The 23,276-nt window shown below is 48.0% G+C and overlaps 2 long non-coding RNA genes across 4 annotated transcripts in view; both read right to left on the bottom strand.

The window, feature by feature from the left end:
- Window positions 1-23: 23 nt before the first annotated feature.
- On the bottom strand, window positions 24-6,024 carry LOC121065685. Of its 2 annotated transcripts, none has more exons than XR_005817251.1 (3): window positions 5,787-6,024; window positions 4,737-5,215; window positions 24-381 (listed from the first exon to the last, which is right to left on the bottom strand). It is a non-coding gene; the product is annotated as an uncharacterized LOC121065685 (long non-coding RNA). The 2 variants fall into 2 exon arrangements; XR_005817252.1 differs by lacking the exon at window positions 24-381 and adding an exon at window positions 3,403-4,511.
- Window positions 6,025-8,539: 2,515 nt separating this feature from the next.
- Window positions 8,540-23,276, bottom strand: part of LOC121065686 — an 86,686-nt gene continuing 71,949 nt past the window's right edge. For both annotated transcript variants that reach the window (XR_005817253.1, XR_005817254.1), the window contains 2 exons: window positions 10,392-10,548; window positions 8,540-8,983 (listed from right to left, as the gene is read on the bottom strand). This is a non-coding gene — a long non-coding RNA (uncharacterized LOC121065686). The remainder of the gene's footprint in view (window positions 8,984-10,391; window positions 10,549-23,276) is intronic.

Here is a 23,276-nt window from a genome sequence, read left to right on the forward strand (position 1 = left end):
GGCAATGTAAATGGGAAGGCTGGTTGTCATTTTTAATGCTCTCCAGGCAGATGGTCTTCCTCAGTTTTGTGGCTATTTTCACCTACAGCTCAACTTTCTTTTCTTTAGGGGTTTTTGCTCCTTAAAGGTCTCTCAGGCAATGTCTATGGGGAGGTTGTGTAAGGTGCCAGATGCTGCTCCATGCTCTTAATCTTGAAGTTAAGGCTTAACAGTTCCCACTATTTTCTCTCCAAATAATGGGCAGCCCAGTGAAACTGGGTCAGAACAAAGGTAACAGACCTACAGACCTGCTGAGATCTTGGATGTGGTCCCCAGCCTGGTGCTCTGCTGTCTCAGTATTAAGCAGGGTGGTTATTTTCAGTAGTGGTACTGCCAGAGACCCTGTTGCAGAAATGTAAAATAATGTGAGGCGGCTCCCATCCCCTGCAAGCTCCTTGAACACACAAAGTTGTCTCCTTCCTTGTTAGCTTTTCCTGCCCAATGAAGCACATCCAGATGTAATCAATAACAGGATGAAAGACTGTGGGACAGGAACATGGCAACTTTTGTATCTGAAGGGATTAATGCTGGTACCCAAAGCAACAAGTAACCCCGAGAGATCTCAAGAATCCCGAGGAAAACTTTGCTCCATCTAAATACTCTTTACATTTGCAGTGATTCAGGCCATAGAGTTATGACTGCAAGTCAGATTCTGATTTGAGTAAGTGAATTTTATCATAGGTTACTAGTAACATCTCAGGGATATTTATGAGAGGTTTCTTTATATAGACAGTGTTTATGAACATCCTTGAAACATTTGGAAACAATTTGGTTTTTTTTCCACACACACACTCACTACTTAGCTCACCATAGCTAGAGACAGATTTTGGACAAAGAAGGGTGGAAACGTATCCAGATTCATATTTTTAAAGGTGATTTAGCCCAACTCCACTGCGCTGACATACTTAACCAATTTAAGAGACTGTGTCTTGTCTCCAGTGTGTATGCAAGGCACACAGTGCTCAGACAAACACAGGTGCTCGTGCCAGCTGGACATTGCTATAGCCAGCGCAGTACGTCCTATAGCAGGGGTAACCCCTGCAGCCCGAGGGCAGGTGGGATGAGAGTGCATTACACAGCCCCCAGGTTCATCGTAAATAACACGGTGAGGAGAAACAATTGGCCTTGAGGGTCACCCTGCCGAGGTCTCTGACCATCTGGTCCCTTTTCCCGAGGACCAGGCTAGGTGTGGTTTTGGAGAGCTGGCTCAAGACCTGTGTCCAGTTTTCATCTGCCCCAGTCCATGTTGGCCAGTTAATTCAGGTTCTGACCCCGCAACCTGACAGCCCCGAGGACACAGTTTGGCATGTTTCAGCCCTTCAGCAGGCACTTGCTGCTGCACCCACACCCCTGCCCGTGCTGTCAGCAGCAGCTCGGGAGAGCCGTCCCAGCCGGAGGTGGCTGCTAGAGGACGTCACCGCAGAGCGTGCGGAGGTGGGCTGCGTGAGCCTTTACAAAGGTTTTCCAGCCACTGCTGGCTGCTCCACGAGACTGCACGGCCGTACATCTGCTTATTTTATATCGTTTTGCTGTCAGGGAACAGCTCCCATCTGGAGCAGTAGTGAAAAGCCCTCCTGATTAGAATTTAGGAAACCGAGTTTCAATGAGAAACGTGGTGCCAGGGCCCAAGTGAGATGGGGCAGGGTTCATGCTGAGCCACGTCCCTCTTATGCAAGGAGACAGGGATGCAAACAGGTCCACACCTCGGGGTAAGGAGAGTAAGAGCAGCTTAAAAAATCTTGCAAGGGTCAGTGCTATTGCACTGTAATGCCTAATCCAGCAGCCCCTGAAGCCAGCGTCAGCCTTTCCACTGACATGAAAAGTTGTTGGATAAGGGCCTGAGTGACTAACAAGTACAATGCTTGAAATACAGGCATGGGGCATATTTGCAAGAATATTAAAAAAATAAAACACCAACAAACAAACAAACAAAAAACAAACCACGTATTCAATCTTTCTTCAGTAATTAACTTCAAGATCTGTCTATTGTCACTAAGTGTTTTGCAAACACGCCAAGTCTGAAAACAGAGAACAAAAACTGCCCTATTTCTGAGCCAAAAAAGTGCATCTGAACACAGGTGGGGCTTGCAGAGAAAGGGGAGCAAGTGTTTCTGCAAAGTAAATTTATATTAAAAAAATGAACAAGTGATGTGAACACAGCAGAAGCTGAACAAAGTCAGAAAACTTTGTAATGAGAAATCTTATTAAAATTCTCATTTTTGCATCCCTTTAGCTTGGAACCAGCATAACTCAGTCTTTTCCCAATCTCCAAGTCTTAGAGCTCTCCAGTAATGGTCTGAAACAGGCTTTAACTATATTAACTTGAAATATATTTAAAGATATGTTTAATGACAGACCCTAAAGCCCTAAAGGGGACATCCCTGTATCACTGAGCTGAGGTGCTAGGTGTCTGGGGGAGCAGGGGACAGGTTGTCCTCCCCAGGGGCACCTGTTTGGAGCGGCAAGGAGGTGGCAGGGATAGCAAGGGCAAAGACAAGGGCTCCTGCAGGGGCTATGGGGACACTGGTTTGTCCACCTGGCAAGGGGGCACCCACTTGAGCAGGGCACCATGGCACCAAGCGAAGCATCCACAGGCTGCCATTCATTAGTTCGCTTTTGCACCTAACTTCATCCCTCACTAGGAAACTGCCATTTTTATAATCAGTGCATTTTCATAAAAAAAAAAATAAAATAAAAGAAGGCAAGACTGAGAATATGTCCACATTTTTATCAGGTCTTCATGACTGAGCAGGCATCACATCTTTTGTATTCAAGAGCCCTCACTGCTTTTCTCTGTGCAGTCTGAAAATCAGCTGGGGACCACTTTAAGGCTCTCTGACTTGCACTGTGAGCACTCCTGAAACATCAGGCTATCAGCAGGATCTTCACTGGGCAGCAGAGACCTATGAACCCTTCACAAAAAAATGAGAGGACTATAATGCTGTGTGAACCTGCGTGAGCACATCAAGAATAAATGCTCTATCTCTCATTTCTGAACTCCCGTATAGTTTTCAAATCCTGACCTTGCCACTCTTGAATTTCCTGGCTGTTGGCTTCCCTGTACTCATTTCATTTATCTAAGCAGACAAGGATGGGAGGCAGATGAATGCAAGTGTACTCCTGCTTTTTTTTTTCATGAGCTCTGTGGCAAGATTAAACAAAGAATTTTAATGCGCCGGTCAACAATCAGGCAGACTTTCACAAATATCAAATTATAAGGATTTCCATGACCTAAGAGTATTTAAAGATTAAGTGGGCATAAAATATACAGATTATATAAAATAAAAATGAAATATACAAATTATATTTAACATATTATATATATATAATTTAGGCTAATACACAATTATATATAACCCCCACTTCCGCTGTCCACTTAGCTGGAGATTCTCTGAGGGCTACAGGGTTGAGATCTTCCACAAAGAAGAGCCCATGCCATTGTCTTAATGGTGTCAGACCGGGGCAGGCCAAGAAGGGTTTTCAGGACCTCAGCTGTGGGTGTGGGTGCCCTCTGCTCAGCTAGGGACTACTTGAGGTGCCTAATTATTTCTGTGGGTTTGGACTTTGGCTTTTGTAAATGGACTTCTCAGCCTTAGGGAGTGTAAGGATAGGAAATGCCAGTGAGGTAAGGACTGAGGTTGCTTGCTGCATGGTCCGAGGCTGTTTGGATTCCCCAGGCAGAATCCACTAAACCCCAGTTTGTCACTCCTGTGTGTCACTACAACCCACAAAACCACACCTGTGGATAGGAGGTGACTCTCAGGAGGCAGCCCATGTCCTCTGCCACCATCGGTGTGTAGGGCTGTAGGCTCTGCACAGACCCGGGGTCTGGCACACGGCCTTGTCTGGCCAAAGGAGGTTGTCAGAGGAAAGTTCTCCCTCTCTGTTTTTTAGTAACAGCCTATGTTATAAAGGAAGAAGACAAATAATGTGTACTTTGCTGGCTTGAGTGGCATTAAATACATACACGCACTGCCTTTGTAGGACAGATGCGCATTCAGTCAAATGACTTTTTGACTGCGTGTTACCCATGCAACACATGTACCTGTGTGACTGCGTAAGAACACAGAACAAGAAATGCCTGTTTTTTACATTATCACACCTCAAGATCCACCTGTGCAATCTGTACAGGTGTCTGTTGCGATTTCCTCTGGAGGATTTATTGTGTATTCCTCTGTTGTGAGACAAATCTCGCAAGGCCCTTCCTGAGCTTCCTCCAAGGCTCTGTTCTGGAGAGGCCTACAATGCCCTCAAGTGACCGGCTGCATTTCCCGTCTTAAAGCCCTGGTGAAACTGACAGGGACCGCTGTAAAAGGGCAAAGGATGGTGGCACTGTGTCAGAGAGGGACCACACGTAGGGCAAGAGGCCACGAAAACATGAATTTCTCCTCAGACATGCCTGGCAGCCGCCAGCTGAATGGTGGTGCCGCCAACAACAGGCAGAAGTTGTTCAGAAGAGGAAGTCAGCTCACCTGCCAGCAGAAGTTGAATGAATATTATTTCCCCTTTCCTAGAAATGTCACCCGTGGTTTCTGGTGGGACAGATGATGTAAATGAGAGAGCGGCTGATGCCTGGTACATCCTCATTCTGCTTTTTTAGCTGGCAGGGAGGGCGCAACTCGGTGTGCAATGTCTCTGAAAAAATAGCTAAGCTTTTCTGCCTGACCCTGCAGGCTGGGCACGGAAATACCATTTACCTGCTTGTCCAACACCTCAGCATAGAGATGAGGAAGAATTGCAGTGGGATCTGTGCTGGTGCAGCTCCAACGTGAGGGGATGCTCCGGCTGACCTGTGGCCACCATGAGAGGGTGACCGTGGGCCAGGAGAGGAAGAAGGGGCTTCTGCAGCGCTGTGACTGAGGTGCCTTAAATGTGAGGGACATAACATCTGTCCTCTGACATGCAGGGTGGTGGGGACTGCACTTTGAGAGACTTTGGACACTCTTTGGCTGAAAACATTTTGCAGCGTGACTGTGCTTTGTCCCAGCTGCCTGAGGGAGAGACGGGGGCTGGCTGGTGGGGACCTGGGAGCGAAGGGACCCCCCGCTTGTCCCAGCTGGGATGTGTGTGTTGTGTGTGTGGGGAGGAATGCGAGGTCCCGGCAAAGCAAACATCTCCATATGTGTGTGTCACATAAAAACAGACGTGTAAACAGAGCCCTTTCCAAAATAAACACCTGCAAAATAAACATAGAACGGCAACGTATTAAACAAAAATAATCACTGAGATATAGGGGAAAGTCGCAGCAGCCAGCCACCAGCCCACAGCTGCCACAAAAGCAGAAATGCTCATCTTCCCTCATCCCGTGTGTCCTGCCAACAAATCTGCCTCCCACAGAAGCTGGGGAAGACACACACAGAGCAAAAGGGTGAGATGTCCCCGTGGCAGAGGGTCCATTGTGAAGGCGCAGAGAGAGGGACCCACTGCAGTGAGGAACAGGATCTCATGTCAGAAAGGTCCATCTCCACTCCTGCAGCAGTTAACAAAACCTGGGGCACTTCACCCCAGAAACACACAGGTGTCCCCCTGCCCTGCTGGGGCTGCTGTGGGGATGGGGATGAGGATAGGAATGGGGATGGGGATGGGGATGGGGATGGGGATGGGGATGCTCCTCCTCTCCAGGATGCTCTGAGTGTGAGCATAGGCCAAAGCAGGGGCAGCGATGGGCCCCGGGCAGCAGCCCAGCTCTGCCGAGGCTGACACACACTGGGCATTATTATTTTTTTCTCCTCCAGCACAATGCTGACCTTATTCTGCAGACATCGCCACAGCAATGATCCAAACCAGATCCCTTCCTTCCTCTCTTTCAAGACTTTTTCCATCATGTGTTTTCTGCCATGCTGGGGATGGAAAGAGTCTGCCCTCTCTGAGGACACACAGCTGCGTGCAGCCTGCTCCATCCATCCTTTACAATGCCTAATCCCAATACCCATCCAGAGACCTGGCTCAGCCTCCTCATCCTCCTCCATCCCTCCCCCCTCCTTCAGAGACACAACACGGGGTGAGAAATCCTCTGCCCAGTCCCTGACCTGTATTCAAAATGCATCATAAAAGATGTTCTGCAATGATTGAGAGCAGTCCTGCAGAGAACTTGGGGACACTGGTGGATGAAAAATAGACATGAGCTGGAAGTGTGCACCTGCAGCCCAGAAAGCCAACCGTATCCTGGGCTGCACCAAAAGCAGCGTGGCCAGCAGGTACATGGAGGTGATTGTCCCCCTCTGCTCTGCTCTCATGAGACCCCACCTGGAGCCCTGCATTCTGCTCTGGGGTCCCCAGCACAAGAAGGACACGGAACTGCTAGAAAGAGTCCAGAGGAGGGCCATGAAGATGCTCAGAGAGCTGGAGCACCTCTCCTACATAGAGAGGCTGAGAGCCGGGGGGTTGGAAAGAGATGGGCTTTATGGTCCCCGTTCTGTGACTATGTGGCTGTGCCCACACTTTCTGTGATGGTGGGACTTGTGCCTCCATTCTTGCATCTTCATCACCTCACAGCTCAAACAGCAGTCCATGTATGGATGCTCCAGACCCATCTATGTGCCAGCTTCAGGATCCTCACAGCTTCCACGAAGATTGGAGCAGCAGTAATGAAGTCTGCAAGTTTAACTGACCAAGCCACCATTAGCACTGGTTATTTTCCCACCATTTCCCTCCACAGTGGCATCTCTTTCAGGGACATAATTTCCTGCCTGAATCTTCTCCAAGGGCCCTGGAAATGAGTTTGCCACCAGCCTGCTCCTGCAGCACGTGCTGCAGGTATCTCCCGTCACCATCTCCAGGCTGTGGCAGTGGGTGTCTTGCTGTGCCCTCCTGCAGCCCCCCTGAGGGTCTGGGGGTGCCTGGTGGGACATGATGCCTGTGGTCTGAGCAACACCTTGCACAAAAAAGCCATTTACAAGAGGTGTTTGTTTGCAAGGCAGCTATGTCCCATGAGTGACAGGCGATTTCACTGCTGCTTCTCATGCCTTGAGGCTCCCTAATGGAAGAGTAGGAGCTTTGTGGTGAAGCGTGCTGGAGCTTACAGTAAGCTGAGCACCAAAAACAACTGAGTTTTCTGCTTCCCACAAAATCAGTTGAGAACAAAGCACCAAAACTCCTCTCTTTTTTTTTTTTTTTTTTTTTTTTTTGTGTGGGGTAAACCACAGGCTGCAGCAGACAGCTGATAAAGAGGCTGTTCTGTATTATGGTTTATATTGAAAATCTCACATCTTGGGCAAAGTCTGTGCAAATGCTTGTGAGATTAGCCACAGATACCAGGACTAGGGACTCTGTCTGCAGTGGCTTTCAGAAAGCCGAGCTCTCCCTATCCTGTACCTGCTGTATATCTAGTGGACTGACTGCTTTAAAAAGAAGCTTTGCAGGAGATGCTATTATAAAAGGAAGAATTTACTTTATCATCAGAGAAATACATATTATATCTCAGTATTTCCTAACCACTAAAGTATTTCTGGTTTATGGTTAGGCGCTCGCACAGTAAATCAATATGCAAGAAGTTTCCTTTTCATGGCAACCTCTTCAGCTCCATATACATTTGGCACGCAAAGCACAAGGGCCTGCCAACCTCCTTCTTCTTTGCATATCTCCTGGCTATTTCGCAGCAGTAACTCATGTTAATGAGGTTGTACATTTGCTCATTCCCTTAAAAAGTAACACGTAGTTCTCTCAGATTGCCCCCTCGTCCCTGCAGATGCTGGAAAGGCCAGCTGCAGGACGAAGGAGCTCGTACCAAGGGCTTGGCCACCCCTGCAGATGTGTCTGTCTGGATGGTTTGCCTTCCTCTGTGCACTGGGAAAGAAGAAAACTGCTCTTAACAGAAAATAAACAAATACACACCAAGAAACAGAATAATAACAACACAGATGGGGTCTGTGTTTGCGCTCCGTAGTAAGACAAGGAGTGTCTTGCTAAAGTGTGTCATGGCAGAGCCTCTCCTACAATCACTTCACACAGGGATACTTTAAAATAAAGCCTACAAACAGCGAGTACAGCCTGCCAGGAGAAGTCACCGCTCACAGAACGGCACACTGCACCTCTTCATGTCTGAGCTCAAAGCTGGTCTTTAAAGAGAATTGCTTAGCAGCTCTTCTGTGCTATGAAAAAATATCGCATTAAAATTCAGCCACAGCTAATACTTAAAATCCCCTGTCTCATTCGTTTAACTCCTTGTGGTGTGGGTTATTGTGGTAGAGTCATTGCCAAAACTGGTTCTACATTAAGTTCAGCTGTATGCTGGAAACACCCCTATATGACTCTGAGCTAGGTGAGGTTGATACAGCTTTATTTGCTATTATCAGGTTCTCATGGCTTACAATTAATTTGGTAGATCAAACACCGTGATCAAATTCCCTCAGATGGCTCATCTGCTTTAAGTTTGCAGAAACCAAATCTTTGCATACCTGCAAATAAACGCCAAACTGTGCTTGCTGCTCCAGCCAGATGGAGTTACTGGCATTAACATGGTTGAATAAACTTCCCGTAATTAAAATGAACATTTTGACCAGTCTGCATTGCATACTGCAGGTGCAATGCTCGATTTATTATGTAAAATTATTCAATTTAATTAAGAACAGTAGAGTGCAATACAAAGGTAACTTTAACTTCCTCGTGATGAAGCAAGAAACATTTTCTCTTTCTGGAGCAAAACCACCTAACATGGGTCTGCCCCAGACAGAGACAAGTTTGCTTTCACAGTTGCTGGCTCTTCTGAAGCTGCTTTAACCAGCAGGAAACCTATGGGTAGATCCAGGAGGCAGCACAGATCTTGGATCATCTTCTTTTGCAGATTGCCTTCCTTGCTTTTACAGAGTAGACCAAACATCCTCTGAGGAAGGGGTTTTGCCTTGGCTTTTACCAAAGGCACTCTACGTAGGGGCACCACTTGAGAAGGTGCTCGGGCCAGCCACCAGCTCGTGTGCAATGCCTCCACTGAGCACCATAGGTTTGTCTGTCAGGAGAGAGAAAAAAACACTGGAAAAAAGCTAAGTAGAAAAGAAGGCACAGGCGGTACCTCGCTGTATTAAGAGAAGAAAAATCTCAAGCACGTTAAATAAGAGGTGCTCAGCTGGGCACTCCGTGCCCATGACACTGGAGCATGCCAGAGCTGCACAGGACTCCCACAGCTCCAGACATTCATGTGCAAAAAGCAACTTTTTCTCATTCTTTGCTAAACTGAGTTTCAAAAATGCAGACTGTACTCCTCATGCTCCTTGTCACAAGCCACGTTCCTCTAGTAAAGAAGGATTTGATTTACAGGCTGGCTTTCCTATTATCATCCATTACAGAAATCTTTCTTCCAAAGCATCTGGGAATTGTCACTGTTGGAGACAGGTTCTGAGTTAAAAATATTGAGGCTGAACCCATCTAGCAATTCCTATGTTCCTAACAGTTTGTGTCTGTTCTAAATGCGTACGAACTGTGCGTTATCTATAAATAATGGACAGAGGAAAAAGGCATTGGGAGGGACCTAAATCCAGCATTTTTCATGTCTGTGGGCTTCTGCTGCAGTTTCACTACCGTTCCAATGGAGAGTTTCTGTTTTTCATTTCCTTGGGGTTTTTGAACAGTAGTATCATATAATATGTCATCTGTTTACTGGAATGGGAACTGAATGTAAATATTGAGAAATCTGATAAACAATACTGTAAATTCAGAGCTTAGCAAGTAGGCATATGAAAACACACCCCGAACAGCTTTCCGCTACTCTTCAGGAAAGGTTGGAATTCACTCTTGGAAATTATAACATTTGTACCTGGGCTTAATTCAGGTCACACAGGTTAGTCAGGGGCGGAGAGAGGAGAAAGCTTTTGTGTCTGAATGTATGACTTAAATATTCTGTTAAGACACTGAGATGTGACATAGATAAGCACTTGCAGAAGAGCCTGAAACTGTTTGAATTCTTGTGGTGCCCTTTGGCCTGATGTGTTTGGGCTGTTTGAAAGTGTGTGTGACTGTAATGGGGTGGAAATGTCAGCGCCAGCTTCTGGATAAACCTTCTCTTGGGCTTCCTTCTTGCTAGAAAGAAAGCATAAAGGGGTCTAAGCACAAAGGGGCAGTAGGGAGGGTCTTGGGTTTGAGTGCAACCCCAAAAGGGGTGTTTGGCTGTCACACCACCACGGCACTGGTGAGAACCTGAGCACCCACTGCCTTGCGTTGCTGATCACTACAACAACCCATGCCACGAGGAAGTCTTGTTTTACTGATGACCTAGGTATTGGAGTGGTCGTAAACATGTTAGAGTGAATGGGCACTGAACACAAGACAGCTCTGCCTTTTTACTTGACAGGAGAGAAGCTGGAATCTCTTTTGTAAACACGGAAATCAGTGTGAAGACCTCCTTCATCCATAACACTTACCAACCTGGGAAAACAGGGAGGTTTGTCACTGTCACCAGTGGTGGGAAGCTGCAGTTGGAGCATTTCTCTCAGGCTGTGACACACAGAAAAAACAGGAGTTGCCTTGTCTCCACCCCGAGACGAGCACCAACTGACAAGAAGGCAGCAGGAACCAGGACTGAAATGCTAACAGAGAACCCCAAAGCATGGTGTTATCCTTCAATGCCCACAGACAAGCAGCAGTCTGACCTGTCGGAGGGTCTGCACTCGAGCTCCCGTCACTGCTTACAGGGAAGCACTGGCTCCCCAACAGAAACACGCACGGTGCTTCCTCGGTCAGCAAGCTGGGGGGAATGCTGCCTGCTCTCCTCATAGCAGAGCTGCTCCAGGCCCTCCATCATCCTCACTGCTCTCTGTTGGACTCTCTCCAGTATGTCCATGTCCCTCTTGTTCTGGGGGGTCCAGAACTGGACACGGTGCTCCAGGTGCAGCCCCACAAGTGCCGAGCAGAGGATCACCCAACTGTAACCAAAGGCAGAAAGCACCCATTTCCTTTCTTCCAGCCTTTCAGCCCCCCCGATGCCATGCTGCCCACATCAGGTCACATAGTTCTTGCTGAAATCAGAGCAACTTTGACCACCCAAATTCGCAGCCTGAGCTCTGCCTTACCTTGACCCTACTGATCTCTCTTTTGGCCTGACCCAGGGAAACCATCTGAAAGCTGAACTACAAATATAGTTACACAGGCTGGACCATGAAGTCCTTGAGGCAGAGGGCAACCTGCAGAGCCAGAAACAATTAAAAACTTGGCTCAGGATTTTTCATTTTTATCAGAAAAGCTAAAATTCACATTAAATGAGATGTCATCATAGTTCTGACACTATTCTATTGAGCTGGCATTAATTATAGTTCTAGCAACACATTTTATGTTCCTGAACAACGACAAATGCACTATGGAAATTAACTGAAATACCAAAAACAAAATAAAAGCTGAAAATTCTCCTGGTTTTCGGCTTTCGGTAGTGGAGCGTGACGTTTTCATGAGCTACACTCTTTATGCAAATCCAAAGCCAGTTGTAGGCTAAAGGAATTAATCAGAATGCAAAGCAGCGTAATTCTGTCCTAATTCTAGGAGAAAGTATCAAGTGTGTTTTAAATGCTGTTTAAATGCTGTTCTCCAGCTGTTCATCACCCCCATCAGCCATCCCCCCACAACAAGGGGCACGACGAGCTGCTGTTCACCCCTGCACCCAGATGCTGCACGTCCTGGGCAGCCCCAGCTGTGCATGGGATGCTGGCAGCCCCGGCCGCTTGTGAATGTGAAAAGCTGTAAAAGAAAGAGAATTAAATTATGCACATCGATGCTGCTGGTGTCCTGGGGAAGGGATTTTGGGGAGGAGGGAAATGGGGCAGCAAGAAGCAGCTCTGCCCTCCATCCTTGGTACTGCAAAACCCCAGACCCAGCTGCAAAGTTCTCCCGTTTCTGCCTCTGGCTGGGGTTTGCTTCCCGGGGGAGCGATCTGCTGCGGGGCTCCACCATCAGTGCCCAGTGCCCTCATCCCACAAGCACCCCTCTCGCACCCCACAGGACCTGCCCTGGGCACAGGGGACTTCACAGAGCTGTTGAGGGCTGCCTTGAGGCTTGGGTGGACCGAGACTGCTGGAGTCTGTGGTGGAGCTAACCAGGGAGGCTGGGAGTCCATAAACACCTCTCTGTGCCCACCTGAAAGGGAATTGCCCCACGAAAGGCAGATTGCCCGGAGCCGCAGCCGGTGCCTTCACACTCTCCCGGCTGATTTGCTATGCTTCAGAAATGCTCTCAGCTTTTGAAACCGAGCTTTTGATAATGACCAAAAAAACTGTGAGACGTTTGTTCAAGATTTCCTTTGCCTACTGAGCAAAGCTGGAGCTGAATGCGTTTGAAGAATAATGGAAAGGATCAGATCATGCTTTGCCTAAAAAGTTATTTTAATTGGCTTTTTCAGCCCAGTGAAGGGCTGGGGAGTTTATTTTCCGCATTGTCTGGAGGCGCAGATTTTGCCAATATATTTAGTGATGGGAGATAAAATTACAAATGTTTGCTCTGGAATAGTAGTAAACACCATCCTTAATGGCCACAGAACTATTTTTTCTGCTTCCTTTTTAGCCAGGATTGATTGTATTAAATATATCATATTTAGAGCATTTATAGGTTCTCAAAATTACATTACATTTTTTACTCAGCTAAACTAGAACCTTGTGCTGTATAAAGGAGGTCTGACCCACATTGATTACAAAAAAGGAGGAAAGGAGGAAAGATTTATTGAAGAGATGAATGGGCTTTTTGTTGCTGTGTGTCACTGGCAAATAGAGGAGTTAGACTATTCCCTTCCTACTGCACTTAGCGGGCTCAGCAGGTGGGTTTGTGCTCCCCAATCAGTATGCTTAGAGGCTAATAGTTTTATTATCCCATCTGCATGTGCCAAAACTTGCCCCAACAGCCATCCATGGTATAACGTCACTCCGAAAGCTTCTCTACCTCCACCCAAAGCTAAAGCTACATAAATAAAGGTGGAGAATAAAAACTTTTAGGATCCAGAAGTCTAACTCAGCCTTCTGTAGCCATCCGTAAGAGGGAGCTCAACCTCATGGGAGCTCATCCCATCAGGATGTCTCTGAGCATGGCTTCTGAGTCCCCATTCCCTGCAGGACCCAGGTGGGTATCAGCCACCACAGCTACAGCAAGGCTGGAGACGCGGGTGAAGTGACCGTCAGTCTGGCATCCTGAACAGGAACCGACAAATAAAACTGATTTAGCAGAATAAGTAAACAAGCGAAAGTTACTGGTTCCTCCAGGAAGGCTTTATTGTGCACCAGGAAGTCCAAGGGAAAGGTCGAGTCTCTCCCCAGATTGTTTCTGTGGTCTTATCAGCACGCTCCTGACAAGAAAGAAAACAGGCTGATACCCTGAGGCAGCACCCTGGCTCTGGGCAAGGAGCACAGTCCTCATGGCATGGTCATCTGCCCAGTCTCCGTGCAGTTGCCCCTGTGCCCCTCCACGGGGCACTGCTGCCCACAGGGCTCCTGCCACCCAGGTCCACCAGCATGCCCCGGTGCTACCTGTTTGAGGACAAGCTGGCCTCGTGCTACGTGCTCCCAAGGGACTCTTCCAACACCTACATTTTTCCCCATGTACACATAGAAGATAAAGAAATACAGAGAAAGAAATAAAAAGAAAGAAAGATAAAGTTGCATCTGTGATGCTTGGTTTGCAGAGAGATGCTTGATGCTGCTCTGTAGGAACCCCTGGAGAAGTTCCCCTTAAGTGAATCTTCGTGGTCTATGGACGACACACCAGGGTTTAACCATCTCTGTGACCCTGCAGCCTTTAGCACCAGTGCAGGAAGGATCAGGTCGGGCTGAGATAGAGGTAACAGAAAAAGCTTGGCAGAGAGAGCAGCCGCGCGGCTCAAGAGAAGGCTTAGGTTAATGAAGACGTTGCTATTTAAAGCTAGCGGTGAAGACAATCCCTGGCAGGGGATTTATTTGAGCTGGGTCAAGCTAAGATTGGGGCGACCCGGCCACTTTCAGGCACACCAGGTACTTTGCTTTTTCCCCCGCCACCCAAGAGCACCCTCAGCATCCACCAAGGTGACCGCTGTTGGCTCCAGCCACCAACGCGTTGTCACCTCCCTCACCTACCGCCCCCATCACCCTCTTGCTTGAAGAACCCCGTGCTGAACACCTCCCGCAAACATGAATTCATGTGGTTAAAATAAAAGCTCCCTGGATGTGATGTCTGTGCCTGTGGGCACCCCTTGCATGGGTCCCCCTCACCTACTTGGGTGGCAGGTGGCCAAGCCAGGACCTGTGTCACCACTGACTCCCCTGTGGGCAGCACAGCCCTCACATCCTGGGAGATGTCTCTGCAGGTTTGGTATGCAGCACGGATTTCATGGGGAACCTGGCTCTGTTACCTTGCCAGGGTGTTTTCTGCACACATCTGGAAACAGAAGAAGCAGCTGTCTCCATGACATTATTCAGAGCTACCTCTGCGAGCTCGTCTGATGGATTGAAGGTAGGGTTATAACTGAGCAAGCACTTCAAAACTGGGCTGGGAGTGTTTATTTAATTAATAGGAAAAATGAGTTCAAAAGAAACACACTTCATTCTGTATGCTAGCCCAACCTCATACTTAGTAACTTTCTGGTTGATGTGGTCATTTATCTAGGACAGTAATGCTCTGCCTTAATGAAGAATCTAGCGTTGATAGCATTAATATGCTAATTACCCAGTAATGAAACTTTAAAAGGCAAAACCATAAAAGCACTATAAGGGTCAGGTCAAGCTCTAGACTATACAGAGATTTGAATCTGCAGTCAGGCTTTACATGCCAAGAGAAAAAAATGTTAATAGTGATTAGGAAAATTTATTTCCTGCTTGGAGGCAGCAGCCAGCCGGGGACAGGGATCATTTTAAAATCTGTTAAGTCTTTGCTCTATCTCCCCAGGAGCTATGTAAGCCTCTCTCTGCCTGGCGTCTCTGCAGGAAGATCACCTTGGCGCAAGGTTTAAGGAGATGCTGGGGAAGGGACCGCTCTCTCCCACCTGTCTTCGGGTAGGTGGAAAGGGGCGGCTGGCACCTGGGGGGGCCCTTCCTCCTGCCCCATAACAGCTGAACCCACACCACGTCCCATGTGAAAGCAAAACTCCCAAAACAGCCTCACCAGAGCAGCCTGGACTTGGGTGGTTATTGTCCAGACTTACTTTGCAAAATAGAGTACTATAAAACCTATAAAAACTATAAAATCCATAAAATATTTAATCGGGTATAAAAGTTAACCCACTAAGCCCAGGTGGGATTGCCAACCCCTTTCAAGGGATTAAAACACCACGTGTCCCGGGAGCCAGGACACAAACAGGGGCTAATTACTAGTGTTTAGATGGGCTGTTGGGTGGATTTAACCTGAGGGACAGGAGAATGGGGCTTCTGCAGCCCCCATGTACTTGTGGTGCCTAGCAGCACGGGTACAGCCCACAAGCCCACGTCCTGGGGTGTCGTCTGGCTGCTCAGGGTGCCCCTTTTCTCTGTAGATCACATCTGGTATAATAAATAATAAAGCCTCTATAATCTCATACCCCTGCAACACTGTCACAAGGGGAGCTAAAGGAAAGCTTAATTATTTTAATTTTGTTTGATCTGAGTTACTAGGACACTGGGGAATAGCTGCTAGACTTGATAGCCATGAGGGTGGTGATATTCCAGGCTCTCTGTGCTGAGAGTTTCTGAAACACCTTGAATCTCCCATCTATTTCTAATGCTCCTGGGAGAACCCATCTATGACTTAGTGTTGCCAGGTAGTGCACAGCACCCGTGCTAAGAACTGGAGAGATGACTAAATCCATTTGCAGATGAAAAGAGCTGTCCTTGACCTCTGCCCAAACACTGAGTAATTTTTGAAGGTAAGTGTAAAGCTGAACAGAAACTTAAATCTAAGAGGGGAAGAAAGCCAAAGGAAAGTGAGCTGTTATCAGAGGGAGGGGAGAGAAAGGGAGTTCAGCAATGGTTTTGTTGTCACAGGTACCCTGCAAAGACACTTCTCCACTGATGTGGGAAATCATAAACCAGCCTGAAGAGGGAAAGTCTGTGCTGCAGCACTGTCCACTCTGGGGACAGGGAGGTCTCAAAGCAAGGGATGAGCAGGAGGGGAAGAAGGTTAGGTCCGGGGAGAGGGCACAGAGAAACAGCATGGAGAGAACAGCTGAGCACAGAAAGCCACCACCTGTCTGCAGTGAGTTGTCAACCTGGAGAGCCTCTGAGATGTCCCACAGAGACCTGGCATGGGGGCAGGCTGCAAGAGAGGGCCAGCAAGCAGAGGGGTGGCTGCCAGGCCATGGTGGCCTCGCTGGATGTCCAGAAGACATTATGAACCCCATACAGCTGTACGTTACATACCTGCTGCTCACCCCTTCCCACTTCTGCCCACAGAAGGGCACCACAAGCTTCAACATCCAGCCATGCTAGGCTGGGCCTACCCACTCCTGCACAAAGGGATGGGCAGGTTCTGGAGCAGCATCTCCACACGGAGCCGAGCCTAGCAGCTGCCTCAGAGGAGTAGGAAGCAGTGTGGGTGGACACCGAGGTGCGGCCGTCATCAAGTGACACAGCTAGGAAGAAGGAGAGCCCTCCCTTTTGGCTTCCCCTGGCATGTCCTGGTTCTCCGGGCCTACTCTGCCACCTCTACAGGTGGCAGCCCCCTCTCCAGGTGGCAGACCCCAGCCTGCATCGCTGGGGTCAAAGAGCCAGCTGGATGGATGTGACCCCCATCAGTTTACAGAGAAGAGGTGAGAAATGCTCCCTGGTGCTCCTGTTGAAGCCATACCCTCTCGTGAAGGAACACATTTGAGGCCCCCAGGGCCTGGAAGCACGAAAGCTGTGTTTTCTGGGTGAGGCTGAGACCCGCAGCTGAATGCAGGCAGCGATGGCAGAGCCAGCCAGGAGCACCCATGCCCTACGTCCAGCACCTCTGACATGGCACCGTGCGAGCTGCTGGACATGACTCTGCAGCCCCTTCACCCCTGCATGGCACGAGGGAAAGGCTCATCTCAGCCATGGGGGGCCACACAATAGCAGAGATTTAGGCAGCAGCTTGGTATAGTTATGCTTATCCTTATGGTTTCTCAGGCCGTTCTTCAGTTTGGCTGGGCTCTGTCTTCCACCGAGGCACCAGAACTCTGCCGAAGGCCTGGGTTAGGTGGTGAGGGCCAGAACCAGAGAAGGACTTTTATACCGAAGTCCCTTAGGGCACTCCTCCTCCTCCCAGTCCTGCCAGCATCAGTACCACCTCGCAGCCTCATGGATGTGAGCTCTGGACACAGTGCAGGGTGGGTGTAAAACACAGGTCTGGGGGGAGAACCTCCCCCCCAGCCCTGGGGATGGTGAAGAAGAGCACAGATATTTCCTCTTCTGTGCAGGGGCAGGGAATCCATGGGCACCCGTTTCTCTCTCCGCAGGTTGCATTTCTCAGCAGTCTATATTTGGAGACAACTGATGTGATGTTAAAAATAAAATGTGCTTCAAAAGGCAGCTTTAAGCTATATAAAGCAATTTTCACATTGGTATTAGATTGTGTTCTCTTTCCTTTGTGTGTCAATTCCCCAAAAAATAGAACGCGAGACTGTAATTTATGTAGCAATATATTCATGGAGTTCATGAGGCTGTCTGCACCAAGGGATGCCCAAAAATTCAGGACCCACTTCTACTCACTTCATCCTGGAAAGGCTGATTCATTCTAGGAACAAATCTCCATTGTAAGACAACCCCTGCAAAACCTGCTGCGTGGCTGATTTCCTGCAGCCACGGGACGTGTGTTGGCCAGCGCAGCAAAGGGACTCCTCCACCATAAGAGAGGAGCACAAACAAAATCACTGTGCGTGTATATCAAAATATATTGATATTTTGACACAAACCATACATCCTGCCTTGCTGCAACAAGCTCCATTGTCTCCAGAAATATTCCTTTAAAAGAGGAAACTTATATTTCAGAGTTATATTTTTAGAATGTCAAATAAATCTCTTCTGAAATAATCAATCCTGTCTGCAGGATGAAAAAGGGAGGGTGATTTTTAAAGACAGGCGATCCCACACCAAAACTAAAGCCAGACCCAGTATCTCAGCAATCTCAATGATGTAATTCCGACATCATCAAAACAGGGATTGCTCTACACTTTCCTGAATAAAGCAGAAATACTCAAATTATTTAAAAAATGAAACCTTGTTAATTTCTGCTCTTTAAGCTCTCCTTCTATCTGCTTTTTGTTCTGAATTTTGAAGAGGCTGTAGGAGACAGAAGGAACTGACTTCAAGGGTACGGTCTCAAAGGCATTGAGATTTCACCAGCATGGGTTTTTAAGCCAAATGCAACTTTGTCAGAGTATTAGAGCAGTCATACTGGGTCAGAGCAGAGGTCCCTTTAGTTCCAGTGCCACCATCCAGTCTCTGAAGTAGCCAGAAGCAGAGGGCAAGAGCAAAAAGTTCAGGCAGCCGGTGATTACCAGATCCTCTGGGATAGCCCTCCAGCTCTCAGTCCTTTCGTGCTTCCAGTGCGAGCACCCCTGACCCCACCTCACCTGACACAAATTCCTTTCTGGACACAGGGCTCAAGGCCCATTTTGTGTGAAGACAAACCCTTACACCCCACCCCTGCCATCTCATCCCAACCCACCTAAGCTGCATTGCCAAGCAGTGCAGGGGACTAATCACAGTTGGGACTAATCAAGGTAATTAAGGAATTTACATGATTACCGTGCCCTTTACTAACCATGTTTTTTCTCCTCCATGTGGAACATTCAAGGAGCAGTGCAGGACGCTATGGGGAGATAATGCCAGAGCTGAGGTGCTCAGCTTATGGCCGATGCTTAAATCTCAGGACTGAGGCTGAGGATTGGGGTTTTGGTCACCCCTCAGCCATGCACCTCATGCCCACGACAGCCCAGAGAAACAGGGCTCTGCTCAGCTTGCTGCTTTGATCCACGGGTGTCACCTTCCCTGGCTGTGCTAGCAGCAGGGACTGCTCAAACCCTGGGGAAAGAGGTGCTTTAGAAGAGTCACAGCAGAAGGGGGAGCAGACCGCTCTGCACAGCCCTGTCCCGGGGCTCTCCCTGGCTGAGAAGTGGCTCAGAGGTAATAGCACACTATTGGGCTGTGCAGAAGTAAACAAATGAAGTATTTGTAAAAGCTTTTGAAATTACAGCACCGTGCTCTTCGAGGCACTTTATTTAAGCATCCAGCACTTTGCCATATATTAATATGTACCAATACTATCAGTATGAACAAATAAGAATTTTTGGAAGGGGAAATTTTTAAAAGGAAATGAGACTCTTTATCTACTCATGATTTTTGACTCAGCTTGCACGTGCGCACCTCCCTTTCCCACTGCCTGCCCAAGCTACGTGGAGCTGATATATCTGGAGCAGTAAGCAGCCAAAATCCTAGCTGAAGGTTTCTGAGCCAAAGGATGCTGTGCTGCCTCGCAGAGCAGGCTGCCCATGGGAACCGGCCAGCCTGCTGCTGAAGGATGGAGGGAGGCAGCCAGGGAGCTTTCAAAATGTGTCAGGAGGGATGTGTTTGTGAGGGTTTGTGCTTTAGGCACTGAAGTTCATATGCTCCAACGTTTGCCCTCAAATATAAACCAAGGTAGATAATGGGAAGCCACTCAAAATCGTTGGTCAGCACAACAGGGAGTACTTTCTACCCCCCACAGCCTGGCTGCTTTGCTGTCCTAAGTTAATTACAAGTGTTGGAGAGAAAGAGCTTGCTCAAAAAGGCTTCAGCGATGACAAAGAAGCATTTTGGACGCCTGTGAGGAGCTCCTTCCAGCACAGGCAGTGAAATGGAACATGTGAGCGATGGTGGGAGAGAAGGTAGGAGGCGATCCTGCTGGGGCAGGCACTGGTGTTTTGACAGCAGATAAGGGATGATGTCCAAGACAGGAATTGAATGTCACTGTAAGAGAGGAGGGAAACTGACAGTGGGGTGGATAGAGAGAATTGGTGTGTTCAGAACAGCGAGCTAGGAAAACAACCTTCAGAGCACGATCTGGGGAGATATTGGTAGGGCAGTGACCCTGCAATAATTGAGACATTTGGAGAGCTGGAAAGTAATTTCAGGAGAGAGAATAGACAGACAGAAACATGCAGAAGTTGCAGTGAAAGAATCTGCAAGTTGTGGACATCACCTGGACGGGAGGACCTGCAGAAGATGCTGGCCAGACGGTAAGTGAAAGGATGAAGGTGCTCGATAACTAAGAAATGTGTAGCTTAGGGGGGAAGACCAAGATCTCTGTTTTAGGCATCCTGAATTTGTGTTTATGGCTAGAGAGGCACAAATAATAGAGAAAGCAGATCTGAAGCAGAGGTGTATATCATTAGCCAAAGGAAAAACTTCTCATTGTCACATTCCTACAGATGTCACTTAGCACTGGTCCCTGGAGTGTCTGTCTCCATCTCATGGGGAAAAGGGCACCTTCAACACCAGCCTCACCCTGGCAGACAGGCAACCAGACACCTCCACACACCCAGATGCACTCTCCTGAGGAAGGCAGTCTGCATCAGTCAGAAGCAAGAACACAACAATTTTTGCCATTTCCAGGGCCCCTTCTCTAAAAAGTGCAGACAAGGCCTCTGAAACTGGGGAAAGAACAGCCCAAGGAGCCAAATTCAGGGATTACATAGCCATCATCAGGCAGAAAATTGCTTTTTCAGGGAGATGAAGGCTCTGTTGCACCTCCAAGGAGAAAAAAAAATATGGAAATGAGAGTTGGATTTGACTATATGGTCAACTCAGAAGATGCTGATATGGGAAAACCCTGTTGCCTCCATTCCTACACAGGAATCAGGGAGAGATGAAATGCTGAAAGCCCACTGAAAAATACATCTTTTCTGCACTACCCATCCAGATGGCAGATGCATTTGTCTCTAGACTAGGCTGTGGCCTCATTTTGATTCACAAAATGTGCAACAATTTGTGCATGCATTATTCATTGGGGTTACAGGAAGGTAACTGCCCCCATGTACAACAAATAGGCACTTCTGGGCACCTTCCAGCCACACTCCCAAGTGTTGTCTCACTAGCTAATGAAGCAAACTCTGGTAACACAGTCTGATTTGCCAGTAACTGACTGAGTCGGACCTACTGGGCAGGTCGATCCTAGCCAGGTGTTGTAATTGCCTGTTCTCCAGTAGCAGCTACAATGGGCTAGCTGCTGCTCCCTACTGGGACAAGGCACTGCCCTCTGCGGTCTCTATGTATGCCCCTATCTCCAAGGGCAGGTGAGGGAGCACGGGAGATTCAACAAACGAACCTCACCAGGCTCATTCAGACAGGGAGAGGACTTGGGGAGGGGGCTAAAAGAAGGGTAAAATGGGCCAGAGCAGAGCAGAAGTCCCTTTGCCAGAGGCTCAGAGGGTGGAGGATGCACCCAGCAGAGCCGGTGGATGTAAACTGCCCGCAGAGGCAAAGTGAGGACACAGCCCTGGACTGCTCGCCGGTTTTACAGAGAAACTCTCTGGGTCTGGTAACAGGAACCACCTGCTCCCGAGCCTGCCGAAGAGTTATTGCTCTGCTCTGTATTAGCTGTCCTCGCATATACAAACATTTAAGTGCTTTCCTAGATGAACAAACCTTCCTCCCTCCTATGTAATTTTCGGGACTATTTTTGTTACAGAGGAGGCAGATGAAATGTGCTAAAGCCGTAGAGCGTAACTACATCTGGAGCACAACCATCTTTTGTCATGGCTGCAATGGTTTGTCCGGGCCCCAAAGCGCACAGCCACAGCCCCTCGGGCTGTTGTCTCCATACGGCCACGGAGCAGCGGGCGAGCACTGGGGACCCCAGAGATGTGTGGTGTACTCCTCTTCCCAGGTGTGTTAGGCTGAAAACCTTGAGTGCCTGGTGTGGCAGGCACGGCCCACTCGGAGCAACGACTTCAACACTTCAGTCCCACTTGTGAAAAGCCAAATGCGGGCTGCCCTCTTCTCAGAAAAGCTCCCCAGAAAAGCAGAGCAGCATGTGACCCAGAATAGTTAAGCTGCTAAGCAGAAATTCTTAAACTGCCTCTTAAAATCTGGGTTGTGAGAGCGATCCTTCAAAATCAGGCAGCCTGCGCTGTGTTTTCCTAGCTGCTGTCATCCTGATATGTTACAACTTTTATTTACTATGAGGTTTATGTGATCGTTCTGGAAAAATATCCGTTTATAGCATAACGTGGAATGATAAAAAAGAAAAAATCATTACAACGGGTCATTCAGCAGAGCTCAAACTACTAGGGATTTTGAGTGCTGCGTGTCAGCTGAGAATATGTTAGTACACTTGGCTTTCCCACAGCACTGGTCATCATTGTCTGCATCTACTCATCCCTCAGTCTTCCATTTTGGTAGCTGAACATGATACACCGAGCAGTCTTTAAGTCACGTTAGTACCAAATAGTGACAAATGCCTTCTGTACAGTGGGACTGTCACGGCCTATCCTTGAGCAGGGCTGGCAGTGCTTACATTGCTGTGATTGCCTCCTGAACGCGTGCGTACTGGGTTTCAAAGGCACGCTGCATTCCCCGGCCTATTCAAGTCAGCCAGACCTAAAAAGTGACTGGAAAATGAATATTATAAGGATTTCTTCTCTGCCATAGCACAGGGAGCACACACAGCTTTTACAGAAACGAAACTGATTCTTAATTGCATCCTTTTCAAACCTCTTCGTAATTGTTCCAGCTCTGCCAGCCACATCCATCGCTCCCACCCCACTTTGCCAGGTACCTCCACCCTATGAACTGATAAGTGGTCTCTTTACCAAAGCATTTTATTTTTGGTTTACATGGACATTTTTAAAGTGCCCCCATGCACAGTCTCTTGGTCTGGCACAGGGATTCACAGAAATGCATTGGAGGCATCATGGAGCCACCATAACTGAGGCTGGAGGAGTATTATTGCTCAGTAGAAAATCCGTGTGCATAATTTCATATGCCTAACTCAGCTCAGACACTCACAAGTTACTTCCCTCTTCAAAGCAATCACACGTTTTATCAGTCTTCACCATGTCTGTGCAATTATCTGCATTTTGAAGAATCAGCTAGGTGTCATAATATACTTTTCAGCTATTTATACATATTCATGAGGCTCCTCCTGGAGGACCACAATTAGGCTGGAGCTGTATTTGCTCTGCAGCTGACATCCAATCTCTCTGACAGGTTGCCCAAGTGGAGCTGATGCTATTAACACTGCCCAAAATTCTCATTATGAGATGCTACAGTGAGATGTTCAGACACATGGCAGCTCTTGTCCCTTCGGGCTGCAGATTCCTTTCCGGCTGGTACAGACTATTTTTTTTATTTTATTTTCTGGAGGGAAAAAAAAATAATACAGAAACCACC

The sequence above is a fragment of the Cygnus olor genome, chromosome 2 (assembly GCF_009769625.2).
Source record: "Cygnus olor isolate bCygOlo1 chromosome 2, bCygOlo1.pri.v2, whole genome shotgun sequence".
Taxonomy (NCBI): domain Eukaryota; kingdom Metazoa; phylum Chordata; class Aves; order Anseriformes; family Anatidae; genus Cygnus; species Cygnus olor.